Below are 23,665 nucleotides of genomic sequence, written 5' to 3'. Positions count from 1 at the left end.
ACGTTTACAGACTGTTGTAAAGAGAAAAGGGGATGTCTCACAGTGGTAAACATGGCCTTGTCCCAACTTTTTTGAGATGTGTTGCTGTCATGAAATTTAAAATCACCTAATTTTTCTCTTTAAATGATACATTTTCTCAGTTTAAACATTTGATGTTTAATATGTTCTATTCTGAATAAAATATGGAATTTTGAAACTTCCACATCATTGCATTCCGTTGTTATTTACAATTTGTACTTTGTCCCAACTTTTTTGGAATTGGGGTTGTAAGTCGGGGTATTTGAATTCAGTGTACTCGGCACTTTGGAACCTCTCTCTTATTGCCGTGACAGCACAGGCTGGTAGTGGTCGTCGAACCTTCTTGCCCAGGATTCTCCAGATCCATCGTATGAATCTCCGGTATTCCAGATACCGATACACTCTGAAATTGGAGAGTGAAAAGTTTTTGGAAACAATATCAAATATATGAGTGATTATGGGTGCAGTTTAGATTCAGTTCTTACCATAAATCCCAAGCTTCTGCCAAACCCATGCAAACAGTTTTTTTTTTTTGATAAGCCTATTGTAACAGTGGGTGGCCAATTGTGCCTTATTCAATGTGGGCTTGAAGTGCTTGAAAGACTTAATATTTCCTGAGGTGAATTAGTACCAGCTGTCAACAGGTGCTTGTCAAAACAGGCTTGCCCTTTTATAGTATCGGCTGGTGTCATGTTAAATTGATGGATAACATATTGCTAGGTCTCATCTCATCATCTCTAGCCGCTTTATCCTTCTACAGGGTCGCAGACAAGCTGGAGCCTATCCCAGCTGACTATGGGCGAAAGGCGGGGTACACCCTGGACAAGTCGCCAGGTCATCACAGGGCTGGCACATAGACACAGACAACCATTCACACTCACACCTACGGTCAATTTAGAGTCACCAGTTAACCTAACCTGCATGTCTTTGGACTGTGGGGGAAACCGGAGCACCCGGAGGAAACCCACGCGGACACGGGGAGAACATGCAAACTCCGCACAGAAAGGCCCTCGCCGGCCACGGGGCTCGAACCCGGACCTTCTTGCTGTGAGGTGACAGTGCTAACCACTACACCACCATGCCGCCCCTTATTGCTAGGTCACCTATAGTTTATACTGTCAATAGGGGTTGCCAAATGATGTTTTTTGCATGGCATAAAAAGGGCACAAAAAACTTTATTGGGTAAAAGTTTGTTTTCACTCATGATAGAGTAGAATAGACCCTTTCTAGTGACTGATGGCATTCATGCAACAACAAAAAAGGGATTGTAATAAAATCTTATTGAATCGAAATAAATCTCGTGTTTTATTTTTTTAAATATCATTGACATGTACCTGAATGTTTTGAAAATAGAATCAAGTGACACGGATTCTGTCACTTAATGACTTAAAATATACCTCATCTGCAACAACCCACTGATTGCAATACTCACTCATGTCTTGGCTTATTGTCGCCAACTGGACCTTCATCCTTGTTGTACTCCAGGAAGGTCACCTCCAAAACATCAATATCCAAGCAGTTTGATTGGAATCCTTGGGCCTCCACCACGCACTTATGACCCTCAGGGATTCTAACTTCAACTGCTGGATAAAAATGACATCTGTACTCTGCTACAGTAGGCATCAGCCTGCAATTTCCACAGCTACACCTGTGAAGATCAGGAAACCTTTTGAAACATTCCACGTATATATGGAAAAGAATTTCCTTCCGACAAGTGCCACAAACAACAAAACCTCATCCCTCAATGGCATAAAAGAGACTGCATATTCACACTAAAAATACCTCCTATGCACAAATCCCTAGAACAGGAAATTGCAGCAATAATAGAAAAGTATATACATTTCCAGCCCTGTTTGGCAGGTTTCATACAAACTGCGACCACAAATTATTGGCTATATGCTAGACCAAAAACATATGAACACAGGATGTTCACTTTGACTTCACTTCGTCCTTTGTTGAAACTGAAAAATGAACCTCATTTACGTGCAGTTTTTGATTGCAGAGTTTTTCAGTAGTGGGTATTTGTTTTCCACTTTTCATTTAAATGCTCGGTAGTTGAAAAAAATGCCACAGATGGCAGGCTAATGTGGCTTACCGGTGCACTGTCAAGTAATCGTTACTTATATCCACTAGGGAGGGCAGTTTAATTATTCTTCAAAAGGGCTCTTATTTAGTATTACAACGAAAGTAAGAATTTATCATAATTACCAGGATAAATCGTTTGGGCACGAGTCTTGAGGTCCGGCGTCACCGTGATCAGAGTCGGCCGAGTCACTGTCTGATTTTGAGGCTGCACGGTCAAACCAGTGAGCCACATTCACCGATTGTTTCACAACGGCCATAGGCTCATACAGTGGGGCAAAAAAGTATTTAGTCAGTCACCAGTTGTGCAAGTTCTCCCACTTAAAAAGATGAGAGAGGCCTCTAATTTTCATCATAGGTATACCTCAACTATGAGAGACAAGATGAGAAAAAAAAAACAGAAAATCACATTGTCTGATTTTTAAAGAATTTATTTGCAAATTATGGTGGAAAATAAGTATTTGGTCAATAACAAAGGTTCATCTCAATACTTTGTTATATACCCTTTGTTGGCAATGACAGAGGTCAAACGTTTTCTGTAAGTCTTCACAAGGTTTTCACACACTGTTGCTGGTATTTTGGCCCATTCCTGCATGCAGATCTCCTCTAGAGCAGTGGTGTTTTGGGGCTGTCGCTGGGCAACACGGACTTTCAACTCCCTCCAAAGATTTTCTATGGGGTTGAGATCCGGAGACTGGCTAGGCCACTCCAGGACCTTGAAATGCTTCTTACGAAGCCACTCCTTCGTTGTCCGGGCGGTGTGTTTGGGATCATTGTCATGCTGAAAGACCCAGCCACGTTTCATCTTCAATGCCCTTGCTGATGGAAGGAGGTTTTCACTCAAAATCTCACGATATATGGCCCCATTCATTCTTTCCTTTACACGGATCAGTCGTCCTGGTCCCTTTGCAGAAAAACAGCCCCAAAGCATGATGTTTCCACCCCCATGCTTCACAGTAGGTATGGTGTTCTTTGGATGCAACTCAGCATTCTTTCTCCTCCAAACACGACAAGTTGAGTTTTTACCAAAAAGTTCTATTTTGGTTTCATTTGACCATATGACATTCTCCCAATCCTCTTCTGGATCATCCAAATGCTCTCTAGCAAACTTCAGACGGCTCTGGACATGTACTGGCTTAAGCAGGGGGACACGTCTGGCACTGCAGGATTTGAGTCCCTGGCGGCGTAGTGTGTTACTGATGGTAGCCTTTGTTACTTTGGTCCCAGCTCTCTGCAGGTCATTCACTAGGTCCCCCCGTGTGGTTTTGGGATTTTTGCTCACCGTTCTTGTGATCATTTTGACCCCACGGGGTGAGATCTTGCGTGGAGCCCCAGATCGAGGGAGATTGTCAGTGGTCTTGTATGTCTTCCATTTTCTAATAATTGCTCCCACAGTTGATTTCTTCACACCAAGGTGCTTACCTATTGCAGATTCAGTCTTCCCAGCCTGGTGCAGGTCTACAATTTTGTTTCTGGTGTCCTTTGACAGCTCTTTGGTCTTGGCCATAGTGGAGTTTGGAGTGTGACTGTTTGAGGTTGTGGACAGGTGTCTTTTATACTGATAACGAATTCAAACAGGTGCCATTAATACAGGTAATGAGTGGAGGACAGAGGAGCCTCTTAAAGAAGAAGTTACAGGTCTGTGAGAGCCAGAAATCTTGCTTGTTTGTAGGTGACCAAATACTTATTTTACCGAGGAATTTACCAATTAATTCATTAAAAATCCTACAATGTGATTTCCTGGATTCTTTCCCCCCATTCTGTCTCTCATAGTTGAAGTGTACCTATGATGAAAATTACAGGCCTCTCTCATCTTTTTAAGTGGGAGAACTTGCACAATTGGTGGCTGACTAAATACTTTTTTGCTCCACTGTACATATATGGTTTCACCTCTCGATATTCGATTTGGAGACTTCCTGCTTCAAAATCGCCATTGCTTTCAGACATTTTACACAGCCAAAATCCGTACACTTGTGCTCAATTTGCAAGTAAACACAGAACTGCTCCCAGTCTGTTTGGCTTAAATTACATCACGACGATGGTCCCCTGGCGGTGAAAGTGCGCATAAGTGAGATGTAAACAAACTTTCAGAAATTGGGCAAAACAGTATATTTTAAGCATTTTATTCAATTTTAGGGTGCAAATTAGACACCAGGAAGATTTAATTAGCTTTTTGGGTCGTTCTCCTAGACAATAAAGTTGATATTCTACATTTCATCACCAACCGTTGCCTATGACCTTTAATACCATATTTCTTATGTAAATGATGAGTTACAGAAAAAAAATCAATTCTTAAACCCATCCAGCTTGATAAATGAACGTCAATGTAAGAGATTTTTGTTGATCTTTTTGTTTCTTTTGGTTTCATAATCCAAGTATGTGTTTTAGTGAGCTTTTGTGAGCTTCTTAACCTTCCAACGGATGTTGAATGTGACATCCTTGACAAAATTGAGGAATACCCAATCATGGAAGAATTTGATGAGCCAATCACCATGACAGAGGTTGAGACAGCAATCAACAACACTAGACTCAGAAAGAGCCCAGGACCAGATAGTATCTTACCAGAGATTCTTGAACATGGTGGCAGAGCCCTGAGGTCTTTCTTGTTGGATATTTTTAATATCTTGTGGACAACAGAAGATGTACCATCAGATTGAGTCGACGCCAACATCTGTATCCTATTCAAGAAGGGTGATCGCAGTCAATGTGGGAACTACCGTGGTGTGTCTCTGCTCAGTGTTGTGGGAAAAGTCTTTGCTGACATTCTTTTACAATGGCTTCAGCACCTGGCTGAGCTGGTTTACCCTGAATCTCAATCAGGGTACAGAAGAAATAGGAGCACTATTGATGGTGTTTTCACTCTGAGCCAGATTATGGAGAAGCGCAGAGAGCAACAGCAGAACTTACGTATTGCCTTTATTGACTTTACCAAAGCATTTGATTGTGTAAATCGTGAGCTCCTCCTTAAGATCTTGGGTAAATTGGGCTGCCCTGCCAAACTCTGTTCTATAATCAAGAAGCTTTATTCAGACGTACATGCAAGACTGATAATTAATGAAAAGCTATCTGAGCCCATTGAGTACAGCAGTGGTGTAAAGCAAGACTGTAAGCTTGCCCCTACTCTGTTTGGTATATATGCTGCTGTACTGCTCCTCCTTGTTTTCAATAACATCAGCCCTATCAGAGGAGGCGATGGCAGGAAGTTTTGGATGGGGGGGGTGAAGTGTCGCGTGCCAAATGCGTGCGAAATCTAGGGGAGTCCTGGGGCATGCCCCCCTGGGAAATTTTGTAATTTTTAACCCTCTAAAATGCTATTTCCCGCATTTTAAGAGGCAAATTTTGGTGGAGTAAAGCTAAGTTTAATGTCTCTACTAGAGTACGTTTCATCCATGATGAAACTTCACACAGTGCTAGTCAAATATATCAATGATTAGGTCAAATAGCCTTGGAAAATTTGAATAAACACAAAATAATACCAAGGGGCACAGTGGTGTAGGGGTTAGCACTGTCACGTCACATGTGACATCATGTAATCTTGACAACCATGCAATATCGTAAACCATATTCAACGCTCGTTAGCAATGTTGCTTCACAGCAAGAAGGTCCTGCATTCGAGCCCAGCGGCCGGCGAGGGCCTTTCTGTGTGGAGTTTGCATGTTCTCCCTGTGTCTGTGTGGGTTTCCTCCGGGTGCTCCGGTTTCCCCCACAGTCCAAAGACATGCAGGCTAGGTTAACTGGTGGCTCTACATTGACCATAGGTGTGAGTGTGAATGGTTGTTTGTCTCTATGTGTTGGCCCTGTGATGATCTGACAACTTGTCCAGGGTGTACCCCACCTCTTGCCCATAGTCAGCTGGGATAGGCTCCAGCTTGCCCGTGACCCTGCACAGGATAAGCAGTTATGGATAATGGATGGATGAACATAATAATACCTAAAAACTGATCACATCTCTCGGCAATACTGTTTTGACCTAGGAATAAGCCCATGAAAGTAATATTCCTGATCCTTCAAGGACCGCTGTCCACTCCTAGGAAATCCAGCTGACTGGTAATGACCAGTCGTGACCCCAGATCAGGTGCGAATGATTTTTTTTTCTGTTTGTTGCAAATTTTTCAAATCAAAACTGTGTGAGATTGGTGTACTGAAGCATGTATGAATGACATATGGGGTTATATTGGTAAATTGGAAAAACTACATTCCCTTAGTTTTCTCATGGATCCGCTCACCCCCCCCACACACACACACACACACGCACACCAAAACAAAATGCGAGAAAATTTGTCCGCAATGTCCTTGTTGAATTAAAGCGCTAATAGATTTATACAGTATACCTGCTCAGCTACGTGGTATAAAGCAAGAGCACGAATAACTGTCTTTCCTTTAGTCTTCAGTGCAAGTAAACAGTCATTTATTTCTTGGTTTGCGAAATTTGATGTGGGATGTATAAAAAAATTTATACTGAAAACTTACCTTGTTATCACCTGGCGACTTGTCCAGGGTGTACCCCGCCTTTCGCCCGTAGTCAGCTGGGATAGGCTCCAGCTTGCCTGTGACCCTGTAGAAGGATAAAGCGGCTAGAGATAATGAGATGAGACTTACCTTGTTATCATCAAGCAACTTGGGTGCCTTTGTCGAGCCCAAAAAGTTTGCAATGGATATTTGTCTGAAACTCCTCTTCATACTGATTTTCAGTGAGTGGTCAGGGCAGCAAGCAAATTCATGTAGATCTTGAGCAGCATCAAGTTTTTGGGCACCCAAAGCTGCTTGTACGCCTCATGAACGCTATCTAGCCATCCGGACAGGACACAAGTTATCAGTCAGATACAAATGCAGCGAGACTGTCATAGCCTTGCTGTCACAGGGTCCCCGCTTTGGCGCAAGTACCCAAGGAGACCAGACATATCTAGACAGTTGCCACAGCAACAAGTTAATTAGTCCACGGAATATTCATAAATCAGCTTGTCTACTAAAAGTGATGGGTTTTGCAGTTCTGCATAAGTCAAATAAGGAAAATCCCAGAAAACAGAGGCAATTGGTGATGTCAAGGCCAGGCTAATTTGCATCGGTTTTGGTGCGAATGGGTGCTACCAACCTACAGTACAAAGGGATGCTGCCGGGGCGCCAGGATGAAGGGACGCAGCGGGATTTAATAAGGGAAAACAAAGGCACGCAGTGGGCTGTTTATTCACACTACTCTCTCCTTTTCTTCCTTGTAAATAGTCAAAGGATTCCCATCATAACTTGGGGGGCCACAGCTCCCCCAACATAATTTTAGGGGGGGTGGTCACCCCCCCACCGCCGCCACTGCCTATGCATGACATCTAGGTCCGCTTCAGATATGATGGCGACATATTTGATCTCCGGCAACTGAAATCGAAAACCAAAATGCTCACTCGATATATAAGAGAAGCCCAATATGCTGACGACATTGACATCTTCTGCCACGATGCTGCTTCACTTCAACTCTTTTTGTCTGCTTACGACAGCCTATCGCACAGAATCGGTCTTCGGATCAACACCAAGAAAACGGAAACCATGAGCGCTGGAGAGCAAGATAAATTCTACATCAATGGACAGAAGTTGACTAGAGTAGATCAATTCAAATATCTTGGCAGCTACGTTAGTAATGATTGCAAGTTAGACAAAGAAATTACTGCGTGAATTCAAGCTACCTCATGTGCTATGGTCAGACTTAGGGACAGAGTCTTCAACTGCAGAGAAATGACAACATAAACCAAAGTTAAAGTGTACAACCAATGTGTTATTCCAGTTATGGTATATGGAAGTGAGACCTGGACTTTATACCGCCACCAAGTCAAAAGTCTAAGAACCATTCAACAATGACATCTTAGATACATTCTCAAGATTAAATGGGATGACTACATCACAAATGATGAAATTCTAGAGCATGCAAAGACTGAAGACATTGAAAATACAATAATTAAAAACAAACTATGTTGGGTGGGGCATATTGCTCTCTTGCCAGAAGACCAACCAGTCAAAGCATTACACTATGGTCAGCTAGCTGAAGGCTCGAGAAAGATTGGTCACCCTCTTCTGAGATACAAAGACACTATCAAGGACATCCTGGAACGCAGTGATGCATTGCACATATGGAAGGATATTGTAATCAATCGATCAGAATGGCGGATGTGCATGCATAATATATGGCAAAAGATAGATAAGGAGAGAAAAACTAACAATGAAATAAGAAGGGTTAAGCGACGTCAGAAGAGAGCTCTGAATGCTAAGTGAACTGTCTAATGAATGCTGAACTGCCTAACATTGATTTTTCGTCTTGTAATATGCATTTGGTTTTTTTTTTTTACCCGCATCGGGTCAAAGGCGTATATATATATATATATATATATATATATATATATATATATATATATATGTGTGTGTGTGTGTGTGATGTGAAAAAGAAAGTACACCCTCTTTCAAGTCTAGGTTTTAAGTGTCAGGACATAATAATAAATCATCTGGTCCTTACCAGTTACCAGGTCTTAAAATTAGGCAAATACAACCTCAGATGACCATTAACACATGACATATTCACCCTGTCATTATTTATTTAACACAAAGTAAACCAAAAATGCAGTAGCAGTGTGTGAAAAATTAAGTACACCCTTAGAAATTATGAAGGCAATTAGCAGCCAGGTGTTACCGATCAAATGAATTTGATTCATTGATCATCAGCCAGTGTGGCCACCTCTTAAAAAGCAGAAGTTTTGGCAGTTTGCTGGTCTGGAGCACTCAAGTGTATGTTAACACAATGCCAAGGAGGAAAGACATCAGCAATGATCTTAGAGAAGCAATTGTTGCTGCACATCAGTCTGGGAAGGGTTATAAGGCCATTTCCAAACAATTTGAAATCTGTCATTCTACTATGAGAAAGATTATTCAGAAGTGGAAAATATTCAAGACAGTTGCCAATCTTACCAGGAGTGGACATCCCAGCAAATTTACTCCACGGTCAGGCTGTGCAATGCTCAGAGAAATTGCAAAAAAAAAAAATCACAAGAACTGGGACTCTACAGGCCACAGTTAGCATGTTAAATGTTAAAGTTCATGACAGTACAATTAGAAAAAGACTGCTCAAGTATGGCTTGTTTGGAAGGGTTGCCAGAAGAAAGCCTATTCTATCTATAAAGAACATATGGCAGCACGGCTTAGGTTTGCAAAGATGCATCTGAACAAGCCACAAGCCTTCTGGAACAATATCCTTTGCACAGATGAGACCAAAGTGGAAACATTTGGCCATAATGGACAGCACCATGTTTGGTGAAAACCAAAACACAGCGTATCAGCACAAACACCTCATACCAACCATCAAGCACGGTGGTGGAGGGGTGATGATTTGGGCTTGTTTTGCAGCCACAGGGCCTGGTCACCTTGTAGTCATTGAGTCAACCATGAACTCCTCTGTATACCAAAGTATTCTAGAGGCAAATGTGAGGCCATCTGTCCAACAGCTAAAGCTTGGCCGCAATTGGGTCATGCAACAGGACAATGATCCCAAGCACACCAGCAAATCTACAGCAGAATGGCTGAAAAACAAAAGAGTCAAGGCGTTGGAATGGCCAAGTCAAAAGCCAGACCTCAATCCAATTGAAATGATGTGGTGAGACCTGAAGAGGGCTGTGCATAAACAAATGCCCTCAAACATGAATGAACTGAAGCAATGCTGTAAAGAAGAGTGGGCCAAAATTCCTCCACAACGATATGAGAGACTGATAAAATCATACAGAAAATGATTCCTTCAAGTTATTGCTGCAAAAGGTGGTTCTACAAGCTATTGAATCATGGGGTGTACTTACTTTTTCACACACGCATTCTGCATTTTCACTTAGTTTTTGTTAAATAAATAATGACAATCTGTTGTGTGTTGCTTTACACCTGAGATTAGATTTGCATAATTTTAGGACCTGGTAAGGATCAGATGATTTTTTTGTTATGTCTTGATTGGTAAAACCATGTAACTGGAAGAGGGTGTACTTTCTTTTTCGCATGACTGTATATGTGCAAAGATACTTTTGTGCAGTGAATTGTGAATGCCATACAATTTCCCTTTATTTATTTATTTATTTATTTATTTATTTATTTTTTGTTTTGAAAAGGTTATTTTATGCCAAGACATGGTGAAACCATTATAGACTGGTACGAAAATTCAAAAAAGTGCTTATTTAAGGAGTTAAAGGCATTTTTGAGACAAAGTCGGCAAACAGGTCTTATTTTGTCAATTTGGGTGTGCCGAATTCAAATCTGCAATATGCCGAGCTCTATCTGACCTCTGTTGACCTCTAGAGGTCATTGAACTTTGGGCCTGTAAACGTCTCAGCTGAACCCAGTTTCTCAGCTTTCTAAGGAATGAAATGTACTAAAATGATTAATGAAGTTAGCAAATGGCCTTGTTTGTTAAATGTTTGGGTGCTGAATTCATTTTTCATTTGTAAAATGACATATGACCTCTGATAACCTCAAGGTCATTAAACTTGGCCTATAGGCCTATGCATTTAACGGCATTTTTAAACTGACTTTACTCCCCCAAAAAGAATATGAACGGACAAAAAACAAATAGAAAGGAACAAATACAACATTAAATGCCAGTCCATGTACATGTGACTTACTTTTCACAATGAGAATGCCTAGGCGATCACCTTACATAACATTGCATTACATTTAGCGGTTATTGTTTATACAAAGCTACTGAAAAAAGGACAGATTCAGCAGCATACAAAATGTGGGGGCATACAGGGTATACAGGTTAATCAGGGTTAGTATATATGAGAGTTTTTTTCTTTGTTGTTTGTAAAGGCTTTACCCCATTTAAAACAAACAACAAAGAAAAAAACTCTCATATATACTAACCCTGAGCTCGGCATATTGCAGATTTGAATTTGGCACACCCAAATTGACAAAATAAGACTGTTTGCCGACTTTGTCTCAAAAATGCCTTTGGGTGTCACAATTCTGGATTTTGGTACCAGTCTATTATATTTTAGACTAGATTAACATCATGTGAAAATTTCAAACCATTACACCCCCAGCCATGGTTATAATAAGTCTACTTCTCAAATAACTGCAGTGTTATCTTCACAGGATCTTCACTTTTGATACCAGAAAGAAATTTTGACTAAAGTTCTTTGCACCAGCTTGAAATCTACTTCCTATTTAGTCTCTGATCGCATTTGCATTCTAATCAGCTGAGAAGATCTCCAGGCAGTGGTGCATCGAAACACATTTTACCGGTATCTGATCAGGTTCAACATTAATGGACTTGAATGGCTTCCACTGTGTTCAGACAGCCCAGCCTGCTGTGCGACTTGAGCCTTGGGCACTTATCAGTGCGGTTTGTGATGGGTCTTCTGAGGAATTCCTTTTGTCCTCGCAATCGAGTTTCAGATTCAATATTGTGACATGGAACGTTTGGGAGTGCCAACATCCAAGCCATGTAGCTGAACAGCCTTCCAGGTTTATTTTTGTTATTTAAACCTCAGACAAGTGGGAGAAAGTCCAAACTGACTAGCACGAATCTTAAAGTGCATATCCTGGATCAAATTTGGGGTTTTTTATATGAAAGAATGTCCTTTTACACACTCATCCAGAAGGGTAATTTTGCACAAGGCCATCTGTCTACAGCAGAAAAAAATAAAATAACAAAACGCATCTGGAAAAATCCCAAGGGAGTCTGGAGCCAGATTCGTGACGTTACCTGCAGAAGCGCCAGCAGGCTGCGCGAGCTTTGCACGGTTTCAGTGCACAGCCTGTGTAGACCAAGTTTAGCAGCTAGAGATTTTGCATTGAAATATGGAATTGTGGGCGGCACGGTGGTGTAGTGGTTAGCGCTGTCACCTCACAGCAAGAAGGTCCTAGGTTCGAGCCCCGGGGCCGGCGAGGGCCTTTCTGTGTGGAGTTTGCATGTTCTCCTCGTGTCCGCGTGGGTTTCCTCCGGGTGCTCCGGTTTCCCCCACAGTCCAAAGACATGCAGGTTAGGTTAACTGGTGACTCTAAATTGACCGTAGGTGTGAATGTGAGTGTGAATGGTTGTCTGTGTCTATGTGTCAGCCCTGTGATGACCTGGCGACTTGTCCAGGGTGAACCCCGCCTTTCGCCCGTAGTCAGCTGGGATAGGCTCCAGCTCGCCTGCGACCCTGTAGAAGGATAAAGCGGCTAGAGATAATGAGATGAGATGAGATATGGAATTGTCAACTGAGTGCAATGTGGGAAATGATGAGTACTAATCCCATCAAGATTGGTGTTGCTACACCCTCCTACAATACATCTGTTAACCATTTTAATAATTACGCAATAACGTTGAAGAAATTTGCAGAAAACCACCAGGTCATTTTCTCATAAACAAACCAATGCTGACATAGGATTCAGAGAGAGGCGTCCCGCATGTGACGTCACAAAAATCAGTGTTTGCCGGGAAATTCAAATGCCAAGTTTTTTCAGAGGCGGGTCAATTCGCCTCAAATGGCTTGATTTCAACTGAATTTTTCTGGTATTGCGCAAGGTAAAAAAATTGCACAAAATGCAAACTGTGACAGATATTTGACCAAAGTTTAATATAAAATAAGAGAATTACATTGATCTTGCTCCTGAATTTACCCGTGATGTGAACTTTAAGCTGTTTTGCTTCAGAGACTCCTGAGAAGTTTTTAGTCAATGCACTCCATTATTTGTCAACACCTGGACTGTCACTGGTTGTTTTGTATGACTTGAAGAGAGAACCTAAGCATGTGTGGTAAGAAGATTACCTTTGAGACCAGACACTTGCTTGCAGTTAAACCTACTAAAGTGCAAAGTGGTCCTGTGTGATTCATACCTTTTAAAGATATTTTTTGGGCTTTTTTCACCTTCATTGGATAGGACAGTGTAGAGACAGGACAGAGAGATGGGGAGGGATCGGGAAATGACCTCAGATCAGAATCAAACCCAGGGCCCCGGATTTATGGTATGATGCCTTAGCCACCTGAGCCACGACACCCTGATTCCTCCTGTTTAATCATAAAGGAAGTGCATGGTCCATTTTCCCAGTACACAACTGTCTAGTTTTTGTTTTTTCTTTTTTCTTTCCAGTGACCTTCAACTGATGCCCACAGTTGAAATTCAAAGTCTTAAAAGAATTAGATGTTGGATTTGTATTTGATCACGAGAAATCAATTTTAATCTTTGAAGAAAAAGGCTGCTGAATGTAGTCGCATGCATTCTTGTACTGTAACAGTAGCACTGAACAAATGATAAGCTGGTTGAAGGACTGAAGCAATTTCTTTTTAAATTCTTAAAAGAAATATTGCACATAAACGGGGGAAATCAAAATTCGGTGAATGTTCAGGAGACCTCAAGATGTTTACTACTGACCTACGAACTTGTGTAAGAAACAACAAACAAGATGTCCAGATGTTTGTTGATGACTCCAATGACATCATGCATCCATGGTCTAAACATCAGGCTCATTTATGAGCTCGTAATTCATCAGTCTAACACTTTAATAAGTTTTTACAGTTCACTGTGGAATTTCAATCAGATTGTATACACAACTGCAATTAAAACGTGATCATCTGACCTCAGCCTGTGTTAAATGGTCCTAATCTAAAGGGGAGGAGAATTTAATCAAACTAAAAACAGCATGAAACATTAAATTAGCTGTATATAGAGAAGCAAAGCAGAGAAGAGGATTGTGTCTTTTCACTGAAAGAGAGAGAGAGAGAAGGCAGAGAGAGCAGTCAAGTGTCAATTACCCATAAAATTCAACGATGCAATGAAAACAAAGTCTCAGCACCATACCGAATCGAATCTAAAAGCAATTAGAAGGGCACTTGGTAGATTTCATACCTCCGCCAAGCCACATATTAGTAGGCGTATCAGATGCTCACTAGCCGTGCTGTGAAAATTGTGCATGCAGACGCTCATCTAAGTTTCCAAACCTGTCATTGCTTAACTCTTGAATATTTTCTATCGTGAATACAATAATTAAAAACCTGATCACCTCTGCTTTACAAAGAAATGTATCTTGTTAAGATCTGTTCAATACTTTGGGAGTAACGGCAGGTTGAAGTTGGTACAACAGAGTAAAAACTCTGCTCGCGTGATGTTGGGAAACTGCCGGTGCTTTCTGAGTCATGGGAAAGCACTCAGTCTCTCTCTCTTCTGATCAGTTTCTGACTGGATTACTCGTGAATATCAATCAGATAATTTTTATAGAGATGTTCTCTCGCTCTCACTGTTTCTGATGAAGTATTCAGCAAAATTTTCCGGCTGCTGGTTTTGATGTTATGCTTTAGAGAAGATTTTGAAGTGAGTTTTCATAGCTTTACCTACTTATTTTTTCAAATCAAACATATTCATGTCAATAAATAACTATTTTAGAACATATCTGCAGTTGTTTTGATGAAAAATATTGAGATTTTAGTGGTCGGAATGAGATTTAAAAAAAACAAAAGTCAGAAACGCGAGTGTCAATTTCAATTCAATTAATTGGAATTGTTTATTGGATATGGCTCACACAGTTTTTTCGCCTTGAAAGCTGTGAATATTAATCAAAATAAGCATTTATATTCTTTCATATAAACACTAGTAGGCCCTACTTAGAAATACAAAGGCCTACAGAGCACAATTAAAAGTATTAGAAATAATCTTTTATTACTTTTTTTATTTTGATAGAGAATGGTAGACGTGAATGACATTCAGTGCTTATTTATGCATATTTTATAATTGTATTTATAATTTGTAATAGTAATTAAATTTGATTTCTCCTTCTTTGTGATGTATAAATGAGAGTTAAGATCAGCTTTATATTGCACAACTAAAGCTGTTTGGTGAAACTTTGAAGAAGAGAGTGCACCAATTTAATGGTTTTACCTAACGAGCATGATTATTGCTAATTAAATACTAATTTGCATAATTTGTTTTTACTCATTTTAAAACTTTGTATTCAGTATACAACCATCTATGTGTCTGCCAATTTCCATGTAAATATCTTGAAAAATAAAAAAGTTATTAAGAAAAAAAACATTTGATCTCACTGGTTAATGAGGCCCATTTTGGACCATGTGATTTTCATACAGAATATTATGGCAGTTTTCTAAAAATTAAGCCGTTTTTCCAATCTTTGATTTGTAAGATCTCAAGAACTGATAAACATATTTTAATTGTGTAAAAAGTATGTTGTTCTGCATTCAATTCTGAATTCAATGAGAGCAGTTTCCAGCAATTTGGACTGAATTTCAATTTTCACTTGATATGCCTACTATTAGAATATCAAGAAGTTTACATCTATATCAACAAACAAACAAACTAGAAGGGCACTCATTCTAATATCTGGCTTGGCAGCATTCCTCTGCCAGGCCAGATATTAGAATATCCAGATGTTTACTAATCTGTATCTGGATCAACATCAAAATCAAATCACTTGAACCTAGGATAATACTAAAGCTGTAGACCAAATTTCATCCAAATCCGTTCACTACTTTTTGAGTTACATTTGGAACAGACAAACAAACAGAGGTGAAAACATAACCTCCTCCAGCAAAGTTGGCGGAGGTAATAAATAATCTACATGTACAGAATATTGTTGTTCTTACAATATTAATTATCTGTAGATTCTATTTATAATCTGAAATTGCAAGCAATAACAACAGCTGCCATAGGCTCGTGGCTTGCAGCTCAAATCCCACCATGTTTATGAGAAAATTCCCAACATGCTTATGGTATTCCTGACTTTTTCCTGAGAATTGTCTTTCCATGAACTGTTTGTCAATTATGACAAAACCCATGGATGCTTGATTAGTAGTTGATACTCCATATGATTAGAGTATAATTAGCTCAACACAATCCATTTGCCTAGTAACAGTGTCATCACAAGTTTAACTCCCGAGGTCCATTAGAAAGCATAATACACTATATTGCCAAAAGTATTTGCTCACCCATCCAAATTATCAGAATCAGGTGTTCCAATCACTTCCATGGCCACAGGTGTATAAAATCAAGCACCTAGGCATGCAGACTGTTTTTACAGTTTGGAGCTGGCCCCTTCCTCTTCCAACATGACTGTGCACCAGTGCACAAAGCAAGGTCCATAAAGACATGGATGACAGAGTCTGGTGTGGATGAACTTGACTGGCCTGCACAGAGTCCTGACCTCAGCCCGATAGAACACCTTTGGGATGAATTAGAGCGGAGACTGAGAGCCAGGCCTTCTCATCCAACATCAGTGTGTGACCTCACAAATGCACTTCTGGAAGAATGGTCAAAAATTCCCATAAACACACTCCTAAACCTTGTGGACAGCCTTCCCAGAAGAGTTGAAGCTGTTCTAGCTGCAAAGGGTGGACCGACATCATATTGAACCCTATGGATTAGGAATGGGATGTCACTTAAGCTCATATGTGAGTCAAGGCAGGTGAGCAAATACTTTTGGCAATATAGTGTAAGTTTACGTTTAATCATTTCATCATATGTAGCGCTAGAATGATGTTTCTGATCCATCCTGATAACCTACTTCTAGCTGAAGTCTCATCACTTCACTCCTGTGGAGGACAGCCCCATATGGATAGTCGAAAGTCACACTTAGAAGACGGCTCTGGACACAGTTTTGCTTTGATGGCTGAGGACTACAGTTACCATGATAACTTTAGGACTGCAGTTGTCATGAACAGTTTTGCACTCAAGTCTCCATCAATGACCTTCAACAAAACAGATTTCATGTTAAAACTGTAATGAATTTCCTGCTTATACAGTTGTACTTTGTGACTATAAAGGAAACAGTTATATAAGCGAGTTTTTTATACTCACGCTATCTGTTATCACCCAAATGAGGATGGGTTCCCTATTGAGTCTGGCTCCTCTCGAGGTTTCTTTCTCGTGTTGTCTGAGAGAGTTTTTCCTTCCCACTGTTACCACAGGCTTGCTCATCAGGGATAAATAAATGTATTCAGGATAATACTCTTGTTTAAAGTCTTTAATTTTCTTTGAAGCTGCTTTGTGACAATGTCTGTTGTTAAAAGCGCTATACAAATAAACTTGACTTGACTTTATTGTGTACACAATATGAATTTACAAAAAAGCCATAGTCTTGTGGTATTCGCCACTAGTGGTTCTGAGTTTACTCACTGAGTCACAATATGATGGAACCCATATTAGTTCAGTTTGCAGTCAGTGCTAATATTTATTCTGGTGTGATTGAGCTGGATGAAGTCTTTCCTTCTTTTTTTTTAAATTAATTTACCGACACATCTGAGGAAACAGAGATTCCTGTCAGTTTTGTCTTGTTTCCACTGACTAGCTAACTGAATTATTAGCCTCATTCATACACTTTGCATCCATGCTTCACCCGATATTTAACCACTTGAATGAGTACACAGTGCATTTGCATTCCCAATGGAAAAGCACTCACCATATCATCAGGAAATTGCAAGTTTGAATGCAAACCACACCCTAGCAATTTATGGGAGACCAAGAGTAAAATTGATGCAGCTATCTGGGTGCAGAAGATAGATTCAGTCAATCAACCCCTGTCAATCACTGGCAAAACATCGGCAAGGATGAGCTCCTGTATACCAAAAGCATCGTGAGCATCTGCTCTGTGATGTAGCATGAGCAGCAATTTGAAAAGCTGTAGCTTCAGAGCAGCATGTGTGAACCATCATCTTTTTCTGGCTGGTTGCTGTCATGTAACAGGTAATAAGGTAACAACATTTAAATGGATCCTCCAGCGGATTGATTTTCAAACTTATTTTATGTAAAATTAGTTGTAAATTTCAAAAATCAAACTTTCTTTTTTGGAGACCAAATAGTTTTTGAGAAAAATAATATTTTTTTAGAATACTAGATGGGTTTCCTGTGGTAGTGACGTATGCGATGACGTCAAGTAGCGGTCGCTTGGACCAACTCAGCTGTTTATATTCTCTGGTTACATCGTAGTTATTTTTCAAGTTCTACAACCCTGATTCCAAAAAAGTTGGGACAAAGTACAAATTGTAAATAACAACGGAATGCAATGATGTGGAAGTTTCAAAATTCCATATTTTATTCAGAATAGAACATAGATGACATATCAAATGTTTAAACTGAGAAAATGTATCATTTAAAGAGAAAAATTAGGTCATTTTTAAATTTCATGACAACAACACATCTTAAAAAAGTTGGGACAAGGCTATGTTTACCACTGTGAGACATCCCCTTTTCTCTTTACAACAGTCTGTAAACGTCTGGGGACTGAGGAGACAAGTTGCTCAAGTTTAGGGATAGGAATGTTAACCCATTCTTATCTAATGTAGGATTCTAGTTGCTCAATGGTCTTAGGTCTTTTTTGTCGTATCTTCCGTTTTATGATGCGCCAAATGTTTTCTATGGGTGAAAGATCTGGACTGCAGGCTGGCCAGTTCAGTACCCGGACCCTTCTTCTACGCAGCCATGATGCTGTAATTGATGCAGTATGTGGTTTGGCATTGTCATGTTGGAAAATGCAAGGTCTTCCCTGAAAGAGACGTCATCTGGATGGGAGCATATGTTGCTCTAGAACCTGGATATACCTTTCAGCATTGATGGTGTCTTTCCAGATGTGTAAGCTGCCCATGCCACACGCACTAATGCAACCCCATACCATCAGAGATGCAGGCTTCTGAACTGAGCGCTGATAACAACTTGGGTCGTCCTTCTCCTCTTTAGTCCCAATGACACGGCGTCCCTGATTTCCATAAAGAACTTCAAATTTTGATTCATCTGACCACAGAACAGTTTTCCACTTTGCCACAGTCCATTTTAAATGAGCCTTGGCCCAGAGAAGACGTCTGCGCTTCTGGATCATGTTTAGATACGGCTTCTTCTTTCAACTATAGAGTTTTAGCTGGCAATGACGGATGGCACGGTGAATTGTGTTCACAGATAATGTTCTCTGGAAATATTCCTGAGCCCATTTTGTGATTTCCAATACAGAAGCATGCCTGTATGTGATGCAGTGCTGTCTAAGGGCCCGAAGATCAAAGGCACCCAGTATGGTTTTCCGGCCTTGACCCTTACGCACAGAGATTCTTCCAGATTCTCTGAATCTTTTGATGATATTATGCACTGTAGATGATGATATGTTCAAACTCTTTGCAATTTTACACTGTCAAACTCCTTTCTGATATTGCTCCACTATTTGTCGGTGCAGAATTAGGGGGATTGGTGATCCTCTTCCCATCTTTACTTCTGAGAGCCGCTGCCACTCCAAGATGCTCTTTTTATACCCAGTCATGTTAATGACCTATTGCCAATTGACCTAATGAGTTGCAATTTGGTCCTCCAGCTGTTCCTTTTTTGTACCTTTAACTTTTCCAGCCTCTTATTGCCCCTGTCCCAACTTTTTTGAGATGTGTTGCTGTCATGAAATTTCAAATGAGCCAATATTTGGCATGAAATTTCAAAATGTCTCACTTTCGACATTTGCTATGTTGTTTATGTTCTATTGTGAATACAATATCAGTTTTTGAGATTTGTAAATTATTGCATTCCGTTTTTATTTACAATTTGTACTTTGTCCCAACTTTTTTGGAATCGGGGTTGTAGTTTTACAAATATTTTTACCAAATTTATCAGTTTTTAAATAATTATGCCTCATTGTGTAGCATATAAATGCCACAATGATGCGCAAAAGAAAGACGAGAAGATCTCTTTTCACCGTTTACCTGGCCAGAATTGCCTGATTATTCACAAGAAATGGATTCACGCCATCAGAAGACCTCAAAACAACCTGCCTGTGGTGCTCTATTTATGTTCCGAACATTTTGAATCATCCTGTTTTGACGATTCGATGGAATTAAAAGCAAGATTAATGGGGTCTTCTAGAATTAAAAGAAAGCTAAAAGATGATGCCGTGCCAATATTTGCCCATTGTTCAACTACAAAAGTCTGCCAATGCAGTGTTGAACATCAAGAGAGACAACAACAACACTGAGAGGTTACTTTTGACTTGGTTCTACCATGATTCTTTGGAGTACATTATCAGAGTCTTACCCGGTGAATTATAATCGATATTCCGATGTGTTGTAGGTTCTTCCGTGTATATTGGAAGAAAATACAGGTAACAAAGAAAACACTGATGTTGAAGAACAATCACTGACAGATCAAGAGACGGCGCATTCGCTTGAGCTTCAGGTACGTTCTACTGTACTCTCCGCTGGAATCACTCTCATAATCCACTGTTTCATCTTCATGATATTCTGGTTTGAACTGGAATGGTAAAGCCATATACTAAAACGTAAACTTAGTAGAGATTTTGTACTACAAACACACTGAGGCAACTGAAGCTGTTGCAAGCGACCACTACCTGACATCATAGCTTATGTCATTACCTACCACAGGAAGCCCATCTGGTATGCTAAAACAATGCATTTTTCTCAAAAACTATTTGGTCTTTGAAAATGAAAGTCTGATTTTTGAAATCTACAACTAATTTTACGTAAGATAAATTTGAAAATCAATCCGCTGGAGGATCCCTTTGATGTTCTTGTAAGATAAACAAATGCAATTTTGCTTCCATTCACATATTTGATCCCCAACAAAACTGTTTCCTCAAAGTCTTGCAAACTTCTTGAATGCACTCTCATCTCATGAAACTTCAGCAAAATTATTCCTTGGAGTATTTTAGAAACAGTGGCGGCTGCTGGTTTTTAAAACAGGGGAAGCCCATTTTACGCATTCATCGTAAAACCTGTAGGCCGGATATCAAAGCATAGAAAGGTGTGCCCCATTAGCATAGTGAACTAGACAACCCTACCTAGTGGCAGAAAGTATTTTTGCCTGTACATTTCATGTTATAGTCTGGCTTGCCAGGCTAGTGCCTCATATCCTTAATCAAAAATATCAAACATCCAAAAATCACTGGCTATTCAACGAAGAGCCTTGAACATCATACCCTGATATGCAACACAGAGTCTTTAACACAACACCCAGCTGTGCAACACATCCTTGAACATCTTCTGCAACACAGTCTGGAAATTCATAACCAGGTAGGCTATGCAACACACAGAACCTTGAATATTATACCCAGGTATAACCTATAACACAGAGCCCACCATTCTCTTAACATTACTGAACAATATACACACTTCAGATTCATGAACATGAACACTATTTATACACAAATTCTGCCCTCCGCTCCTTTTCCAGAAAATGGTCTGTGACCCTGTCATACCAGCTGGTTGTGCTTTCCAGAGACTTTAAAAATTTCTGTTAGCAGCTAGCACTGCAGATCCCAATAAGGCTCAAGCTAGCCTACAACCAGATCGAACTACAAATGAAATAAACGAGTGAATTCACGAATTATCAAACTGATAGAATGGATGAAAGTTAACGGAGCACAACGAGTAATATTTACATTTATTTACAGAGTAATGTACAGAGACATCAATGAGAAGAAACGTTTATATGAAAAGAAATTCGGACAGCACTTTGGCACACGACTACACTTTCTCGACATCCGCTAGGGACTGACTGATCATGCTTCCGTGTTCCTCGCCGAAGTACCGCCCTCCTCATGTCTTTCAAACACTACCTCCAATAATCCTTTATCAGCCCGGCTTCTTGTCCCTCCCACTGTCTCGTTTAGTCCCAGAGAAGCCCGGCTTCCCTGGAAGTGACGATTTTGTTGATTTTAACCAATAACAACTAGCCGAAATTGGCTGTTCAGAACCGTCTCGTAGACTGCAACGGATACCCGGCTGCCAGTCAGTGTTGCCAGATACTGCTGACGTTTTCCATCCCAAAATATGTTCAAAACCCGCCAAAATGCACTTAAAACCGCCCAATCTGGCAACACTGCTGCCAGTCCATAGAGCCCATTGAAATAAGAAAGGTTACAGCCTGGCAGCAAAGGTGATTCTCGTAGCGAACTGCAAGTTCGTCAGACATCACTCAAATAAGTTACAGGATAGTTATGAATAGAAATACAATCTTGGGCATATATTATGTTATGCAAGTTATTATTTTAATGAGAATTCAGACGCCGCAGTTTGGGGAGAGAATTTTAGGGGAAGCTCGGCTTCCCTTGTTGTCTCTGAGAAATCGCCCCTGTTTAGAAAGCAGGACACTTTATTACTCATCTCAGCCGCAGATGTTTTGCCAACAGGCTAAGGAACATTTAATCACTATTACCTTTTTCTGGCTACAAGCTTCAGGATCTTGCAGTGTAGTTCTCTGCTCTTTTCATAACGGTTCTGCCAAGGAAACAAACTTTAAACCCTGTAACACATTTAGCTTTTTGGAACACAATATAGTCACTAGATTAAAAAAAAAGTTCATGGCATCCAATCTGTAAAAATTATTTCAAGAGATTTGCTTGAAAATGTAAGTGACAGATAAACAAGATGCGTGTTCAACCATGCACTCCGGAAGGCTTAGAGTTGTTTGGGTGTATGTTTTGTAATGGATTGTAGCAGACTCTGTAGTGACAGGAAATTTATCACTGATTTTACCGGTTAAGTAAAAACAATGCCACCTTATCATTTGTTTACAATTTCCCTTGGAACCTTAGTATTCTCCTGTGTGTCAATGTGTCTCTAACATTTGTCACTCGATCTTCTTCTTTGGTCCATTAATTCCTTCCCTTCAATGTCACGGCAATCCATTTCCCTTTTCCTGGCTCTTGTAATATTACTGCCTTCCATCAATGTGTTGTAGTAGTCACACAGAGAGAGCCAACACCCCTGTTTGAATACCCACTCACCGGCCACTTTAATAGGATCTTGTTCTTGATTCTGAGATCCCTGTTCTTGGCTGCAGGAGTGGAACCCAGTGTGGTCTTCTGCTGTTGCATGCTGAGATGCTTTTCTGCTCACCACAGTTGTAAAGAGTGATTATATGAGTTACTTTTATCCTTCCTGGCAGCTTGAACCAATCTGGCCATTTTCCTCTGACCTCTCTTATCAACAAGGCCTTTGTTTCCACCCACAGAACTGTCGCTCACTCAATGTGTTTTGTTTTTCGCACCATTCTCTGTCAACTTGAAAGACCGTTATGTATGAAAACCCCAGGCAATCAGCAGTTTCACACCAGTCCATCTGGCTCAAACCAACACCCATGCCACAGTGAAAGTCACACTTTGAGATCACAGTGGTTCCCATTCTGATGTTTGAAGTGAACATTAACTGAAGCTCTTGATTTGTATTTGCATGATTTGATGCATTGTGCTGCTGTCAAGGGATCAGCTGATTAGATTGCTGCATCAAACAGTAGGTGTCTGTGAGCTGCCCAAGTGGTTAGTGTGTCCGCCTCTGGACCGGGAGATTATGAGTTCTACTTGCGGTTGGGTCATACAAAAGATCATCATAAAAATGGCACCTACTGCTGTCTGTCAAGGCATGCTGTAATATATGTGAGTGGGGAGTCAAAGTCTTGCGGTTACCAGAGGACTAGCCCCCCCACTCTAACCCTAGCTATGTGAGAGGCTGAGGGCTACAGAAATGGAGATTGGTGGCACGGGAAAGACTTTTGACTTTTTTGATAAAGCAGCAGGTGTGTGGGTGTTCCTAATACACTGGCCAGTGAGTGTATATTCCAGATAAACCCATGCTACAAAAAA

Source organism: Neoarius graeffei, chromosome 18 (assembly GCF_027579695.1).
Source record: "Neoarius graeffei isolate fNeoGra1 chromosome 18, fNeoGra1.pri, whole genome shotgun sequence".
Taxonomy (NCBI): Eukaryota; Metazoa; Chordata; class Actinopteri; order Siluriformes; family Ariidae; genus Neoarius; species Neoarius graeffei.
This window is presented reverse-complemented; position numbering follows the sequence as displayed.